The sequence below is a fragment of the Pteropus vampyrus genome, unplaced genomic scaffold (assembly GCF_000151845.1).
Source record: "Pteropus vampyrus isolate Shadow unplaced genomic scaffold, Pvam_2.0 Scaffold59, whole genome shotgun sequence".
NCBI lineage: Eukaryota > Metazoa > Chordata > Mammalia > Chiroptera > Pteropodidae > Pteropus > Pteropus vampyrus.
Genome location: NW_011888840.1, coordinates 3,150,354 through 3,160,060, shown reverse-complemented (window position 1 = coordinate 3,160,060; position 9,707 = coordinate 3,150,354). Strand labels below are relative to the sequence as shown.

Here is a 9,707-nt window from a genome sequence, read left to right as displayed (position 1 = left end):
TTCCCTGATGATTAGTGATGTAGAGCATCTTTTCATGTGCTTGTTGGCCATCTGCATGTATCTTTGAAAAAATGTCTGTTCAGATCCTTTGCCCATATTTTAATTGGATTGTTTGCTTTTTGTTGTTATTGAGTTGTAAGAGTTCTTTATACTTTGGCTTTAACCCCTTATCAGATTTACGATTTGCAGATACCTTCTCCCATTTAGTAGGTTGCCTTTTTGTTTTGTTGATGGTTTCCTTCACTGTGCAGAACTTTTTAATTTGCTATAGGCCCATTTGTGTATTTTTGCTTTTATTACCTTGGCCTTTGGAGTCAGATCCATGAAAATGTCACTAAGACCAATGTCAAGGAGGTTACTGCCTATGTTTTCTTCTAGGGGTTTTATGGTTTCAAGTCTTAACATTTAGTTCTTTCATCCACTTTGAGTTAATTTTTGTGTGTGGTGTAAGAGAGTTTCCTTCTTTTGCATGTAGCTGTCTACTTTTCTCAGCACCATTTTTAAAGTTTACTTAAATTAGTTTTAAGTATACAGTACATTAGTTAGACATCTATAATGTTCATAAAACGATCCCCCCAATTGCTCCCTCCCTCCCCTGGCCCTCCACTTAGCCATCATATTAATGCTATAACTATATTCCCTCTTTCATGCTCCCCATGCCCAACTATCAACTACTAAGTTGTACTTCTTTAACCCTTCACTCCATTTTCCCAGCCTCCCAACCCCCTCCCCGCTGTCTGTCACCAAATTGTCCACTATATTTGTGAGTCTGTTTTTGAGTCTGTTTTTGTTCTTTTTGTTCCTTAGATACCGCATTTTTTAAAAGTTTTTTTAATTTATTTTTAGTGCCTTTAGCGTCTGGTATTCCTAAGTGGTCTCCCATCCAAGTACTAATCAGGCCCGACCCTGCTTAGCTTCCAAGATCAGACGAGATCAGGCACATTCAGGGTGGCATAGCTGTAGACAACATCATTTATTGAAAAGACTTTTTTCACCATTGTATATTCTTAACTCCTTTGTAGTAAATTACTAGACCATATATGCATAGGTTTATTTCTGGGCTCTCTAGTCTGTTCCATTGATCTATGTGTTTGTTTTTATGCCAATACCGTACTGTTTTCATTGCTATAGTCTTGTAGTATAGTTTGAAATTAGGAAGCATGATACCTCCAGCTTTGTTCTTTTGCCAAGATTGCTTTGGATAGTCAGGATCTTTTGTGGTTCCATACAAATTTTAGGGTTCTGCTTCTGTGAAAAATGCCATTGGAATTTTGATAGGGACTACATTGAATCTGTAGATTCCTTTGGGTAATATGGACATTTTAACAACACTAATTCTTCCAACCCATGAGCACAGGATATCTTTATTTGTGTCTTCTTCCATTTCTTTCATTAATGCCTTATAGTTTTTAGTGTACAGGTTTTTCACTTTCTTGGTTAAATTTATTCCTAGGTGTTTTATTCTTTTTGATGCAGTTGTGAATGGGATGGTTTTCTTAATTTCTTTTTCTGATAATTCGTCGTTAATAGATAAAAACACGATGGGATTTTGTATATTGATTTTGTACCCTGCAACTTTACTGAATTTGTTTTTTCTAACAGTTTTTTTTTTGTGGAATCTTTAGGGTTTTCTACATATAAAATCATGTCATCTGCACATAGTGACAGTTTTATTTCCTCTTTCCAATTTGGATGTGCGCCCCCTTTCTCCCTACCTCCTTATTCTGGCTAGGACTTCTAATTCTACATTGAATAAAAGTGGTGAGAGTGGACATCCTTGTCTTGTTCCTCATCTTAGAGGAAAAGCTTTCAGCATTTTTCCCCTCTTTTCCACCTTCCCTTGGTCAAGACCAGTTTCAAAACTAGCTGAAATTCAAGGAGATGGAGAAATCGTTTCCAACCCTTCTGTTGTGAGGAATTGCAAAGAGGCATGGACAAAAGGAGGCATTATTCATTGGGGACCATTGTTATAATAGTCTGTCCTTCCAGATTACGCCTGATCATGAGCATTTTTTTGTACCCATATGCCTTCTATTATTATAAATAAATTCTTTGAAGGTAGGAATCAGATCTTAGTCATCTTTATATTTCCCTTTGTAACTATCACAGACTTTGTACACTGTGTAGTAAGTGTTGAATTTTTCCTGGGTGATGAGTAAAATGTAAGTTTGAAAAAACTAAAGTTGAAAATGCATAATTATTGTAGTGATAGGATAGAAAAGATATATCCCAAAAGTTTTAAAATTATAATCTCCAGAGCAGGAAAAAGCAAATGGCAACTATCAATGAGCCATCAGAATATCTTAATAATTATAGCATTTTTATAGCAAACCTAGGTAAGGGCAACACAATTCTCAGTTTTATAGGTGAGAGAGTTGCAAAGCTGTGTAAGTAGCTAGACCTTTGTTATTTATTTGTTTGTTTGTTTATTTTTTAGGTGAGGCAACCCTTGGTTGACCTCATAGATTGCAAGGACTTTGTCAGCTTACAATCTCTTATTTTATTTTTTTATTTTTTACAGCACCTGGTCTTCCTAGGTGGTCTCCCATCCAAGTACTAACCACGCCCAACCCTGTTTAGCTTCCGAGATCAGACGAGATCAGGCTTGTTCAGGGTAGCATGGCTGTAGACTAGACCTTTATTTAAATACAACTCTTCTGATTTCAAATTCTAGGCTTCTTTTTTTTTTTTTTCTTCAAATATTATGGGATTGCGTTATGTTAGCCAATTGGAGAGAGGGGTTTTAAATTTACAGAGTGAACTTACTGGTAGTTGGTACCTTGCTTTCCTTATTTATAGTTCCCTGTGTAGAAAATGAAAGATCTTAGAAGAACAATGCTTAAGGTACTGAAAATAAACTTTCCTCATTGATTTCAAGTCCTTTCTATTTCGAAGCAGTTAGATTTCAAGAGAAAAACTATGTTGTCGAGCAGCTCTGCCAAAAGCTTAGTCAAATTCTTTAGTCTTCCCTAGAAATTGCAGCCAGTGTTTTGCATGTCTGCTATTAACACATTACCCTTTCATACCATCTGATATTTGGCATGTTTTATAAACAGGCTGAAAACTCTACACTGGTTCCTGGCTATATTCAGGTTTTATAATTATAGCTTCCTGCAATATTCTTCCCACTCAGACAGCTAATAAATAGTTTAACTAATTTAAAATTCATCCTTTCTTTTTTTCTCTGCAAAATTGAGAAATTCAGAATGCAGTTCAGAAAAAAAATTTTTCTGTACTCATTCCTACCATATGTGTTTGCTATCCATAATGAACCAAATTATGAGGAAGTTGGGTCAACGGAATCATGAGATTCAGTCCATTCCCTTGAGGATCTTCCGGTATCAGAGAGATGGACAGCCTTCGAGTACTCTGCAAACTCCAGAATTGTGTGATTCTGAGTGGCCCACGTGCTCCACAATGGTGCTAAGTTCTTATAATGCATTATATATTGTAGTTTGTGTTCTCACGTAATTCAACGTACTGGGCAATAAAGTCATTTTGACACTTCATATTAATTTTCGTGGTAAGACAATATAAGTAAACTTTTAAATAAAAACATTGAATTATTCCAATTCAGGGAAAATATAAATAAAATATATCAATCTTAGAAGGCAAGAAATCAATTCAGTTTAAAGTAGTGAGTTAACTACTCCGTGATCCCATGACTCCGAGTTGATACCATTAGCACACTGCCTCACCTCTTGTGTGATATATCAGCGTTGAGGCAAAAGCTGTATCTAATTATTGTGTCTTTGGTCTTTATCATGATACTGTATTACAGGTTATCCTTTTTTACATATGGATTTTTGTTAGTGTCAGTATCAATTTTGAACTTCCAAAGGCTCGATAGGAGAGTTATAAACGCGTTTAAAATACATGGATAGATTTAAACTACTTACTTACCCATTTTCAGTGCTTTTTAAGCCTTTAGCCTCTGAGCCTTCGAGCCTCTGAGGAGAATGGTTGCGCCGATAGGCCTGGTGGTAGGTCCTGTGAGAAGATCTACTTTCGCAGCTGAGGTCCTTTGCATTTTTTGAAGCCATGTTGATAATATTTGTCATTTGGAATTCCACAGTTGTAAGCCAATCGATTCCTAGCTGTGGGAACTTACACACAAGGACTAACCTCTCTGAACTCTCTGAGTGTCCCCATTTATAAAATTGAGATGATAATAACTCTCTCTTACAAGAGTTATAAGAATTGAGATTACATATTTATAATGCCTGGCGAAATGCTGGGCGTATAGAAGATGTTCAGTAAATGGTTGTGGTGAAGATAGTAGTTTTAAAGACTTTCTCCTGTCTTTGATTTGGTGGTTAAATATTTGAAAAAGAATGAAACCTGTTGAATATTTTTGAGCTGAGGAATAATGGGAAAGTGAAAACATTTCACTTTCTCTGGGCATTTATAATATGACTTCATTTTGTGTTAAATATTGAAATTTCCATCCATCAGACACATCTTTGATGAAAGTTAAGCATCAAAAAGATAACTCATATTAAACACATGAGTTCGAAATTACTTCTGCCACTGCTACCCCTAAAATCACTGAAATGCAATGATTTGGAGTCTCCCAGTATTTTTCTTGCATGTTGTGACAAGCTGATCAGGCCCTATGAAACTCCTGTAGTTTCACTGAAATATTTAAATCCAAGTCTCAGGTATTCTGTTTACTAGCAAGTCATTTAGCTCATCTGCCAAATGAGTGCTAGACACTGTGATTCATATCCCACAGGTTTGTTTTAAGATTGAATGAGACATTGCACGGGAAGTCGCTTTGCCATTAGGATAGCTATTATCTTAAGTTAAAATAATAGTAAACATCCATGGGGGTGAAATGGAGACTTCCATTTAATGGAAAACTTCAGACATGCCTCTTTTCTCATCTGAAACAGGACAGACTACAATTCACTGGATTCTTCAGAATTGGTTAAGAGGAGATGGTTAATCTCACAGCACTTACTTCAATTTGAATAGTTTGAGCCTCTCAATCACTAACCTGACTCCTCTCCTCCCCTGTGATGTAGGTACCCACTATGCTTTGCTTATGATGGTCCCCTTTGGGATCTACCTCTGCAGAGATGTTGGCCACCAGAATATTTTATTAGAAAACATTTTGCTGCCACTGGGCAAGGCCCATTGTTTACAAAGGATGCTCGCGACGCGTTAGCTGTCTGCCTCCTGCTGGAGTTAGGAAGCCCATTGTTGCTGCATCCTAACCCATGTCTCCGCCTGACCCTTTGTCAGCAACATGGCTGCTCTTTTCATCTTCAGCTGCCTGGCTTATATGTTTCTCAAAAATGTCAGCACTCAAATGGGAAAAAAGTGCTTTTTATTACTCCACTGAAAAGTAACTTAGATCTAAGACCGATTCCTCACAAACTGGCCTCTGAAAAACTGCATAGCAACCAGCTGCAGCTGAGAGTTTAAGACAAACCAACTGACGGTAGAGAGCGGAAGTGTAAGTTTAGATGGACTGGTGCTCCCCTAGCAGTGCTCCCCTAGCCAAGAATACCAAGGTCACAGCCCTGAGCGATATGCTGATGTCCTGCCCTATAGTCTATGCTGCAATCCCCGGGTTGGACTCTGGTCTTCATTTTGTCAACTGATAAGGCTGAGGTGGTGACAAGGATGGAGCCAGGGTTCTGCCACAGCATATTGATGGGACCACAGGTTTGCACTGTAGTTCTTGATCACACCACGTGACAGGCTTGTGCTCTTCAGTCATGACACCTAAAAGCCCCACAGCCCAAAGACTGAGGTTTCTCTTCCAGAGCCTGAACTTTGGCTCTGCTTGACATTTGTGCTGTGTTCGAAGCATCGCTATGGCCTTGAAGACAGATATCCCTTACTCCATTTTATAGGCAAGGAACTTGATTTCTGAAAACTTTAAGGTCACATACAATGAATGACAGGTGGTTCCTGATACACAGGTTCTCGGCTTCCAGGCCCTGTGCTCTTTTGATTTATCACCTTCTTCTAGGAGTTGGTAGTTCATAAACATCTACTAGGTCACACAGAAATGCCTGATTTTCTGGTTGCTATAGGAATCGTTGAATGCCTTGTTTGCCAAAAGTCTTTTTATTTCAGACAGAAGTTCTAGTAATGGATTTTGCTTTAAATAAAAATAGCCCATCTTTTTCTCTGCTCTCTAGAGTCTATTTTTCAGTAGAATTTTCAAAATTACATCAAAGCTAAAGAAAAAAGAACATACGGAAATCGGTAGTATCCAGATGCTAGGATCTGTAAGAAATAGTGCAGCAAATAAAAGATAAAAGAACTTTAGGTTAGGATGAATCTGAGAAAATGGAAATTTTGTTTTCAGAGCCCAAAGGGAAGGGTAGATTATAGCAAAGGAAGAGTGTTGGAAGAAGTATACACACACTGCTTTTAAAACTGCCCATTGGTAAATTATAGTGTTGCAAACTAGAATCGAAGTCTGGATTGCAGCTTCCATCGCTCAAACCCAGGGAACATTCTGGGTGTGCAAGGCAGGCAGGCCACTTTCAGCCTGCCCGGGACCTCCTGGAACCAGGAGGGATTATGTGTGGTGATGTCCGACATGTATCGAGTCCAATGCAGTTCACAAAGCACCTTTACTCAAAGGACCTAATTTTAGTTTTGCAACCCACCCACTGGAGGTTGTTGAACAGAAGCTATCCCCGTTATATAGGTAAAGGTTGAAAATAATGACATCTGAGTAAACAGATGACATCTGAGTAAACAGATGTCATTTACTTCTTCAACAGTAAAGAAGAATAGTAAAAATATTCTCTTCCAAAGGTAATTCATGGGTGATTTTAAATAATTTTGTTAGAGATGCAGGCATAGGTACAGGATACAAAATTACAAAATGTGTATGTGAGGTCTGGGAACTTCTAAATATTTTAATAAAGACAGCACACAGGACCTTCCAGGGCAAGGTCATGGGTGTGTTTTCCACACTCATGTTGAGCCTACCTTTGAGAGGTTCTAAAGCTGGTAGCATAGAAGAAAGAGCAGTAGATTTGGGGCCAGCAGTTTGAATCTTGGCTCTATCGCTTAGGGCAAGTGATTTAGCATCTCTAAGCTTTGGCTTTCTAATCTGCAGAGCAAGCATAATCCGGATTTCATAAAACTAGTGATAGATGATCCATATGAAGGATATAGCAATATATGCATGTGTTTAAGAAATATCTTAAATAAAAAATATAAGTGACTCAAGGAAAGTTATCCCAAATGGCCTTAAAAGTTCTTTCCAGCTCTAAAATCCAGTGACTCTGCAAACCAGGTAGAACCAACAATCAAGATGACAACGAGATGTGAGGACAGACAGCAATGGCCTAACATCACATGCCTGGTGGCCTGAGACCAGTGTGCAACCCGAATGCACATGTTTGGACCTTAAACTAAAGTGGGGCATGGCTGGATTTTTTGGACCCCCCCAAAAGAAGTCACTTTTTCTGCAGACTAAGGAAATGAAAGAGTTTAGGTTTGGAGTGGAAGCGGGGGTCAAACAAGGAGAGTGTTCAGTAGGTTGGGCTACATTAGGAGAGGAATGTAGAGCCTCAAAGGACAGTGAAGATGGAAGGATGTTTTAATGAGACTTTTAAGAGAGTAAAACTTGATATCTTAAGGAGCTTATGGCCAAATGTGGCACTCCATGCAGCCATGTAAGACTTCCTACCTTTTGGCTCCATCCTTTGTTCCTGGAAGGAACAGCTAATATAAGGGGACAAGCAGGATGAGGCACTGGCAGAATTCCACTATGCATCATGAGGTCCCAATATGCTCCTTGGGGTAGCACTGGAATCCTAACAGAAGGCCTTTCTGCCATATCAGCTGCATTGAGGAAGCACATGGAGGGGAAAGTAACATTGGTGACTCATAGTCTGTCCTCTTTATGTTGTCAAGAAACTAGGAGTCAGAATGTTAGAACTGGTACGTGTTAATTAAAAATGTTTCTTTTCCATGGATCTTGGAAATACACACTCCAGAAAAGGTACTCTGTTTATGCTATGAGCTTCTTGTTCTTGTTAGCACACCGTATGCCAATTTAAGAAAGTAGGCTTTACAAAATAATGTTCACCTCCCAGAATGTGATGCTTAAGTCCTTTGTAATCTGGCCTTCCATGACACATCCTCCAGCCTGCAAACCTCCCCTGTCCCCCGACTCCTCAGTCTTGTGTCATTCCTGTTCAAGTTTTGCAAGTTCTCTTATTCTTGTCCCAAAATGCCATGGTATTTGCCTCTGCACCCCCTCATCGAGATGCTCACTGCCCAGAGCAGCCTTTCCTTGCCCACCCGACAAACTTCCACTCATCCCTTAAGTCTCATCTTGAGGGTCACTAAAAACCTTCCCTGACCCCGTGGGAGAGGGTAGATTCAGGTGCTCATCTGGGTGTTTTAGTACCTATTAGAGTATCAGACTTTAGCATGTACAATAAATACTCAAAAGGATAGAAAATAGCAAAAGCTGATGACTAGTGAGCGTCCACTGGGCACTGTTCTAAGCACTCTGTATGCATTACCTCGCTCAATCCTTACTACAGCCTCGTGAGGTAGGCACTATCATCTTATTTTATCCGTGATGAAAGTGAAGCTTAGCTCACAAATTAGTCCAAGTTTACATAGCAACTAAGTAACAGTGCCAGCGTTTGGACTCAGTCTGATTCCAGAGCACACACTTGACCACAGTCCTGACCTGCCCTCAAGGGGATTAGACTGGCAAAGAGGCAGGAAGGAAGAGAAGGGCACCTGGCCTATCCAATGCTTCGTACACATTAATATCTGCTTATTTTGACTATTTGGTTTTCCTAAGCAGCCAAACCACATGCCTTAATGTATGCTGCAGTGTAATACCATTCTGCAAGAGACTTTGTAATTACAACATTGCACCATTTTTTCTTCTTTTTTGCCCTGGTATGTGTTCAATTATTAATTAGGGTGTAGACATTAAGCAACAAGTTCTCCCAACAAATGCCACTTTTCTCACAGAACTCTCTAAAGTTACATTCATTTGGAAAACAAAATGAACAATGAAAATGTGATTCCCAGGGAGCAGAGCGCTCCATGGGGCAGTAGGAATTGGTGATATTTGCCCGTCTGGATTTCAGAATTGCTATGAACCAGCAACGACTATGTGCCTTCCATTCTCCTCTTTTTTGAAAGGGACTATGGGGATTATTTAATCTCTTTCTCACTAGTATGTGGAGAAAAACCATTTGTTTCTTGAGTTCACAGGTCTTCAGAGCTAGTAGAAATATATCTGAGGAACCTCATCTAAACCTGGACCTGACTTAGATGACAAGAACTTGGACCTTGAGCCTGGGACCAGTGCTGTAATAGGATGAGACTCTCAGGGGTATTGGGATATGGGAGAGTATGAGCTATTAGGGACCAGAGAACAAACTATTGTCTGTTTCATTGGTGGCCTCAATAAACAATGCCTCCTGATATCCACACCCTGTGTAATCCCCTTCCCATGAATCTGGGCCGGGTTTATGACTTGCTTTAACTATCGGAATGTAGCAGAAGTACCACTGTGTCAGCTCTGGGCCTTAAGAAGGACTGATAGCTTCTGCTTTGGTGCTGTTGGGAGTCTGAGATGCCATATCTGACTACCCTGCCAGTGGGACTATGTGAAGAGGCCTGAGAAAAGTCTTGACATTCCAGCACGTCAGCTGAGCCCCCAGCCGAATTCAGCCAATGAGTGAGTGACCATCATC

General features: G+C 39.5%; 2 pseudogenes; both read right to left on the bottom strand.

Annotated features, from left to right (window-relative positions):
* Positions 1-846: 846 nt before the first annotated feature.
* Positions 847-965, bottom strand: LOC111740221 (annotated as a pseudogene).
* Positions 966-2,512: 1,547 nt separating this feature from the next.
* LOC111740207 lies at positions 2,513-2,631 on the bottom strand (annotated as a pseudogene).
* Between the last annotated feature and the right edge of the window lie 7,076 nt (positions 2,632-9,707).